Raw genomic sequence first — 8,921 nt, forward strand, 5'->3', positions numbered from 1 at the left:
TACAAGAAAGTTAAGAAGGAAAGAACAGAGTTTAATAACTCTCTGGAATAAATTGATCTAATATACATTCACAAAATATTCAAGAATTCTCATACTTCTCTATGAACACAGAATAGTCTTCAGTTGAGATAAAATATTAGGCTATAAAAGAAGTCTTAAAAATTTTAAGAAGATTAAAATCATCTAAAGTCTATTTTTATTCACAATGGTGTGCATTCAAAAGTCAATGATAGCAAGAATTTTTGAAAAGTCTTGCCCAATGTGAAGATTAAACAATGCATCCCAGAACAGTGATGATGGAAGAAACTAAATGAAGTAAAAATATAGTGAGACAAATGAAAACCTGGAAACAACATACTAGGGTTACAGTGCAGCAAAAAGCAGTGTAGCAACGTAAGAGTGCTAAATGTCTGTGGTACTCATGAAAGGACAAGGAAAAAGGATATATTAAGCCCAACCCAGCAGAACAAAAGAAGGAATAAATATTAAAAGAAGGCAACAGTGACTAGAAAGACAATAAGAAAGATCAGAAAGCTATTGTATTTTTAAAATAATCAGTGAAATCGACAAGCCTTTAGCTTTTTCAATCAAGAAAAAAAGAGAGTGAAGACTCAAATAAAATCAGAAAAGCAGGGGTAATGTGAAACAATAGCTGTTACAGAAATACAAAATATAATGAGACTACTATGAGCAACTACACATTAGCAATTTGATAGCATAGAAAAAATACTTTCCTGGAAACATGTGATTTATCAAGAATGGATTATGAAGAAACAGAAAACCAGAACAGATCAATAGCAAGGAAATAGATTAAGTCAGTAATAAAAATCCTCACAAGGAAAGACCAATACCCAGTGTTTTCATTGTTAAGTTCCTCCAAACATTTAAAGAGCCATTATCGATACTGAGTATTGAGTCCTTTATCCTAATACTGTTTATAAGCTGATTATCAGCTATGGATATAAGATCTAGCTTTTTCACCCAAAGTAAAAATTTCTCTAGAATTTTATCCTCAAAAAACCTTATAGAATGCAAATAAGGTTATATGAAATAAAAGTTGAATTTTTCTTTGTTTACATTAATTGTATTGAGAAAGGAATAACAATGAGACAGTTTCAAAACAGGTTAGTGGGACAGTTGTAATAATTAATATACGATATATTGTTGTCTTTGTAATGTTCTTAGTACAAGATGCAGACATGATACCTTGTCTGAACAAATATTTCTTCTCACTGAACTAAGAGAAAGTAGCTGTATATCCATCCTAACTATTTTGTATATACATCTATAAATATTTTTCACTACAAAATGGTTCTTCATTCATATCCCCCTTTTCTGTTTACTTTTGTCACAGATGGGTATTTCGCTGCCTTTCATTACCTAGACTTAGGATTTAGAACCGAAATCATGGCCCTATTTTTGTGATCGTCATGTCTGCTTGCCCTCAGAAGTTTAAGATTACTTTCTGTTTCTGGGGAGAAGGGGAGAAAAGCTATTAAGGGGAGAAGGCATTATGCATTAGACCTAGAATGTAAAACTTGAAGATATGTAGTACTAGGACTGTACAGAAGGAGAAAAATGGGAGAGCAGCACTTACTTCATTACTGAGAAAATATGAAAACGTGCTTGGGGTGATCTCAATGCGCTTGAATTAATGGCATGCATTGCGTTGTTCCAATATCCTGCCAGCCAGTAAACATATGTCTTGCTGTTTGGTTTTATGAAAATACATGGTCTAAATTGACAGATGAAATATAAACACCACAGAATTGAAAGGTAATAATCTTTTCTCAAAATGGTGGAAAGTATAAGGCATGTACTATTTTCTCCTCTCAGCAATCCCATATATATAGAAGCTAAAAATTAATAGCTACATTTTACAAATGGGGAAAGTAAACCTCTGAAATATAAACTAGCCACTTCTTTTGGAGATATACAAGGCTGAATCCTAGTTAAACTGTTAAGGACAGGGTAGAATTAATAATTACTGTTTTAGTGGAGAAAGTATTCCTGTGTGAACTGAATTCATCTTTGATTTGAACAGAGGTAATTGAGTTGTTCTAAAGGAAGATTAAGGGGGTATGTAGGGGGTGAGTGGAGGCTCAGTTGATTCAAGTGAGGGGACATTACAGAGGGTTAGTCAGTGCTAGCTGTTACTGAGTTACTGAGGTGAGGTCAAAAGGCTGAGGCCTGCACTTCTGGTGTTGGCTGAAACCAAGATTAAATACTTTTTGGCATCCTTGACTTTCCTCAGATAAGGACTTTAAAGGGGACCAGGGTCACCTGAAGGATGTGGCTTTAGATGTTAAACACTATGTTTTCTCAAGTCTGGAAAGGTGGAGTTTGAGGCCTGGTCAAGAAAAGGGCTTAGAAGAGCCTTGGTGGAGTTTGGTTGAGCAAAGATTTCCTGTCACTTGCCAAAGACTGCACAGCAAACAATGGCAGAGCTGTTTTAAAATTAGCTCTTATGGCACCCTCCAAAAAACGCACTTTGGCAGTACGTAGTCCTCTGGGAAACTGACAAACAACCTAACTTAAAATATGATTACAAAAAAAAAAAAAAAAAAAGGGAAAAAGGACTCAATACAAGAACCTTTCCAAACATACGCAAGACCCTCTTTTCAGTCCCCAGGACCGCCAAAAATATTTGGAAAATGACTGTCTCAGAAAGTCATGATTCTACCTAGCATAATATAGTAAACTCCTCAAGAGGAAAACCAACTTAATTGATTAGATTTCTACTCCTGGGACAAAGTACTTGAGATAGCAGTTCAAAGGAATGGAAGTTTATTTTGGCTTACAGTTCATAGGTTTTAGTCCATGGTCTGCCAACTCCTAGAGAGAAATGCCATGGTGGAGGGGGTTATGCAAGGAATGCTCATCTCATGGTATCTAGGAAGCAGGCAGCTGGGAAGGGCCAGAGAAGAGGGGCTCCAGGACCAGATTTAATTCTCAAAGTTTGCCTCCATATCATGGCCTGAAGCATTCAGAAGTGTACTCCAGTGCCCTTCTAGGCATCTCTCCAGCCTACCAAGTTGACATTGAAGATTAATCATCAAAACAGTTTCAATATCATTATTATCTAATTTGTTACAGATTTGGAAAGGTCATTACTATTTTAATAATTTGACTCCACCGGTATACTGTGTGAAATGAGACTATAGTGTTTGTCATTAGTTTTGTCTCTAAACTCAGCTGTCTTAGAACATTCATTTGCTTCTTGGGAGGTACAAGATTGGAGATTCATATTGCACATAAAAAATTAATTCTTGGTCCATTATTATTTTCAACCAGTGTTAATAATGCATTAGATGGGTTTATTGCACAGATATGGATGTATAGATGGGCACATTTTGGGTTAGGCTGGTCAGATGCAATTCTGAGATCATTCTTATTCCAAACCAAATCTAATGCTGATTGGTCTAATGCTTAAAGAAATATGATTCAGTTTATAAATGGGGTTTATTCAAAGAGGACTTACAAAAACATTGCTTCTATAAAGACAACATTTCTGATATTAATCAAATCATTCTCCCTTAGTACACAAATGAATAATTCATGATTAAATCTTTTGATATGAATAAGGCACAATGCAACTTTAAAAAAACATAGAAATACATACAAACTTTATATGAATGTTTCCTGAAATTTACCTCTTTTTAAAGTTTATAAAATAAATTTTTTAAGATTTACAAATTTTCACTTGAATATTTCTAAAGAAGCACTTATTGCTTTGTATATGTGTATCTAAACTAATTCCAAGCCTATCAAGCAAATGTAAATGCTTCATTTCAAGTAATGAAAGCATATTATTAATATGTAAAGCAAAAACATGTAAAATCTTTCCTCATACCCAAAATGTTATTTTTAATAAGGTGCTGATAAAATTATATTTTAATTTTCTGCTAAAATGCGTTAGAATTTCACCAACCTTAAACATATGGTATTGATCATATGTTTTACAATTAACATAACTCTGGTAGTGACATTTAAAAATTTTTAAATAACAATGACAAACAAATATAAGCTTCTGAAAGTAGCTGTTCCTCCTTATCTACATGACTAGATGTGAAAGGAAAAGTCACACATCTGTGAAGGCTGGGACATCTCCACGAGCCCTCAGGAACAGCCTGGTAGCATCAGCGTCTTTTCTGCTGAACATCTCCTACTTCTTCCTTAGGGTTTATTGAAAACGTATTTTCCTCTTCTAACATGCCTAAGACCACTGCATCTATACTTATCTTAAAGTTTCTTTTATGAGTCACTATCCATCACCTCCACAAATTTTTGTGTGATTTATTTCTTAACATAAAAATAATATTTCGTTTTTAAAAATCAATTTCAAACTAGTCTTATTTAGGAAGTTTTAGATTCACTCACATCTTCAAAAACTTCTTGAGTACTTATCATGTCCAGGGTATCCTTTATCTAGGTGCTGAGATAATTGTGATAAAAAATCCCCAGTCAATCCCTGCAATGAATTGTATATCAAGGGATAGGGAATATTGTAGTCCCATTTTCAAGTGTAGAAGGTTTTCAGAAGTACTGTGTCATTAAACCATAGTATATTTTCCATGGATTTTATATGTGGACAACTGAAGTTGCTGGTCACCACATCATAACCCTTTGAATTCTGATGTTGGCTAGCTATTTTATGAGGCATGACCTGGTTTTTTTTCTGATTCTTTTTTTATTTTATGTTATTTTTATCCTTTTAAGGAAGGGTCTACAGGGTGTTCAGGGTCTCACTACTAGGTCGGACTTACAGTGATCTGCCTGTTTACAGCTTCCCAAGAGCTGGGATTACAGGCGTGTGCCACCATGCCCAGTCTCAATTGCTGTCTCAGCATGTCCCGGTCTGGGGATTGAACTCCCAACCTCTGTGTCTGCTTGCAGGCACTTTAATCTGCTAAGTTATTTAGCTGGCACAGAATAATTTTTCTTTTGTTTTTTTGGTTCAGAATAAATTTTCTTTTTTTTTTTTTTTTTGGTTCATTCAGGCAGTCTTAAGGGAGGGGTTTGTCGGAGTAGGTGCTTAAACAAGTGAGCTAAACCACAAGTTCCCTTCCTTTCTTTTCTTTTCTTTTTTTTTTTTTTTTTTTTTTGAACTGGGGATTGAACTCAGGCCGTTGCACTTGCCAGGGAAGAGCTTATTCCACTGAACCATCTCCCCAGCCCCTTCTTCCTGTTTCTGAGACTCAAATATTAAGAACCTCTTGTTCCATGCAACTAAGCTTGTGGCCACAATCAGCTATGGTAAAGTTTTATAGATGAATAAAAAATAGATTTGTATTAGTGACAAATGATGTAAACAAGTTTTAACTGAGCCAAGATTACCACTATGTCCCCATCATTCAATAGCCTCTGTTCAGAACTTTGTCACCAGCAGCACAGAGGCTTTAATTTTCCAGCAAAGCTTGTTGGACACATTAGGGCAACCAATCCTTCTCTTCCCACACCTTTTCCTTCTTTCAGGATTTATGCCTCAAGTTCAATGCTTTATTTGGTTGAAATAGTTTACTTCAGCTTTGTTACATTGAAATCCAGTCTTGAATTGTCTGTTGTGTCCCCTATTCTTGAATGTTCTTTGCAACCCTTCTCCTTGAGACAGCCAATGCTTTTGTTTCATTACAGATTCTGCTGTAGTCCAGTCATCTCATGAGAAAGAGCTTCCTAGTTCAAGGATAGAGGAGTGTGCGCCTCTGCATCCCCAGTACCTGGTACCAATGGATGCTCTGTGCATGCATATATGGTGAACAGAAATTGCCCTACATGTCTAAAGATGCTCTCATGGAGTTCTGACCATTCATTAGGAGGGGCAGTGTACACATGATACGGTGGCACCTGGGTTCACCAACTTGATGCATTCTATGATTTGGGAAAGGCGGTTGTGCTCATGTTCATGTAGAGAAGACAGCCATGGTCATGTTCTTCATCCAGTGTGGAATTACACATCAAAGTAAAATGTTACCCAGTGCTTCTCTTTGCCAACCAAATGATTGGTGAGCACAAATGTTCAGAAACTGAGATATTATTGGGCATTTTTAGGGATGAAATGAAGAATCTGTCCCTCACAGTACTGGTCCTCTCACTTGTACTTTGTGTGCTAGAGCTTGAAATCACTTTCTTGACTTGTTAATGCATTTATTTTCTATGAGGAAAAAAATAGGAAAAATTCACCCCATTGTAGATTTTCTAAATTTGATGAAATTATTTTCACTTATTTAGAATATTTATTTTTATCTCCTCTAAAGCACTAGATGATGAAGCCATTAAGTTAAAAAAATGGCTCCATGGCAAATTGGCTGTGTTTCTTACCTTGGGCCCCTGTTGTTTCCAGGAAGAACTGTATCCTGCTATCTCAGTCAGCTTTCATTGGACTCTCAGACTTGAGGGATTTCATTGTTAAGGCAATCTGGAACAGGTCTATGATAGAATTTCTAGCTTTTTCCCCTAGTTTTCAAGGACAAGTTTAAGAGAAGCAGTTGACCTCTATCCTCATATTACTGTTTTGCCAAGAAATAGTAACCTTAATTTCAGATAATTGACAATCACAAAATTGTTTTAGACCCAAGATAATACAATTATGACTGATAAGCCTCTCTTTCATTGTACGTAAAGAGTGAAAACATCAAGAACTTTGTGGCCAGGGCCGACCAAATAGCCTAGCAGATTAGGGGGACACAACAGCTGGGGTTCAATCCCTGGTGTGCCATGCCCACCCCACCCCTGTGGAGTACTGAGATGATTGAGACTAGGCATGGTGGAGTATGCCTGTAATCCCAGCTCTTGGGAGGCTGAACACAGGAGGATCACTACGAGTCCAATCTAGTAGTGAGACACTGTAGAACTTGTACTAAAATACAAAAAAAAAGAACTTTTTAGTCAAATAGGGGGCTAACTATAATTTCTGTGCCAGCAGTTAACCAAAATAAATATAAACTTTACAGAAAATCAAATGCAAACTACATGAAAATTGATTTATGATACTTTTTATATACTCAAATTTTACATTAAGGTTTCTAAGAGTTTGTTGAAATTCCATTGTAGTAATCACTGATCTTTTTCATTTATTAATACATACAATCAAAACAACAACAGGAAATCATAACTTTGACAATTTACTCAAATCCAGTAATTTCTCTGGCCTCTGAAGACTTCTCAGTCAATGAGTTTTTGCCTTCACAGAAGTTCCACTGTGGTGTGGAAGAGAAATTCCACACAGGTAAATAAAATTAAAAGAAAGTGCTTAAGATACAATGTGTCAAGAAGAGAATATTCTATTAAAGTGGTTAAAAGATAACTACAATCGAGTAGTCGAAAAACTTTCCTTTAAACAGATAACATGTGACCAGGGACATGAATGAATAATGAATAGCATCCAACAGTCTAAAAGGCTGGGGAAAACAAGTGCACACAGAGACAAATAGCTAATGAAAAGCCCTAAAGAAAGGGCTTTTGTTTTGTTAACAAGCATGGACAGGCTTAGACTGAAATGCTAGATATATGTGTTGCCTTTAGTGTACCACCTTCATTGTTGAGCTATGGACTAAAACTGTATTTAACTGGCAATCAGACAAAGGAAAGAGTTTGTGGAAGTTGGTCTGTTTATAGTTATTTGTATTAAGTGGGACTCACTGTGGTGCCTCTACAGTCTACTGCTTCAACTATTACTTGAAGGTGGCATAAAATACAATTTAGCGTGTGATATAAGTGATAGAAATGATACCTTTCTAAAGAAGGGATTTAGCATAATGCTGCCTCTTTACAGGCCTGTATTTCTAGGATTGCAGTCCTTTCTGCTGTGCCATTTTTTCCCAATATATCTATAAAACAGTTGACCACTCAGTTAAATTGTCTTTCCCTTCTCTTTGAATGATGACAAGCCCTTGAGTTGTGACTTCAGAGCTGGATAACGTTGAAATTAGAGTGACGAGACAACATGGAAAGGTAATGTGAGTGTGTAATATAAGAAGGTGCTCCATAGATATGTTACAGGCCAGGCTTACTTGAACCCATTTCACTTGATACTCCAAAGTAATTGCAATTTAACGGTAATAGTATAGCAAATTATGATGAATAGCTTTACTTGTGTGTTTAAAAAAGTGTTATGTTCACATGCATATTCTGGGTATCAGAATTTAAGCAACTGTTAAAATGTGTGAATGTCTCCTTAATATGCTGATTACAAGCAAAACAAACAGACAAACAAACAACAACAACAAGAACAACAACACAAGGAGGCTGGGGCTGAAAGAAATCCAGAGAACTTTAGTAGAGGGAGTGTTGTGATGTGTATGTTGTTTTAAAAGGTACTTTTGGCTTTTCTCCAAAAAATGGACTTCAGCATTTTCCACTCTTTTCCAGGAACAGGAGGAAGGAATTCGGACAAGGCTACACAGGAGTATGGTTAGTGATGAGGGACCTCAGCATGAGGAAAGTATGATATAGATGGTCAGCCCTAATTCCAATTATACATGTTAACGATAGACATCACAAATTGAATAAGGAAATATAAAAACCTTTAACAGAACAGTAACAGACAATGAATTTGAAGTAGTAATAAAAACTTTCAGCTAACAAAGGCTAAGGACCCAGTAGATTCACCACTGAATTCTCTTGAATTTCAGGCAAGAAGTAATACTAACATTCTTCAAACTCCTCTTTTCAACTGTACAGGAAAGAATAGTGTCAAATTTATTCCATAGAGTTAACATGACCCAAATACCAAAACTGGACAAAGAAATGACACAAGACAGATAATCATATACCAATATCTGTAATGAACATAAATGCAAAAATCCTCAATAAGATGCTTCCAAATAAAATAAAGAAAATCAATAAAAAGATGGTATCTCCTGTCAAACTGAGTTTCATCATAAGGCAACGAAGATATTACAACAGAAACGAATCAATGATGT

Source organism: Octodon degus, unplaced genomic scaffold, assembly GCF_000260255.1.
Source record: "Octodon degus isolate 3935 unplaced genomic scaffold, OctDeg1.0 scaffold00015, whole genome shotgun sequence".
Classification (NCBI taxonomy): Eukaryota; Metazoa; Chordata; class Mammalia; order Rodentia; family Octodontidae; genus Octodon; species Octodon degus.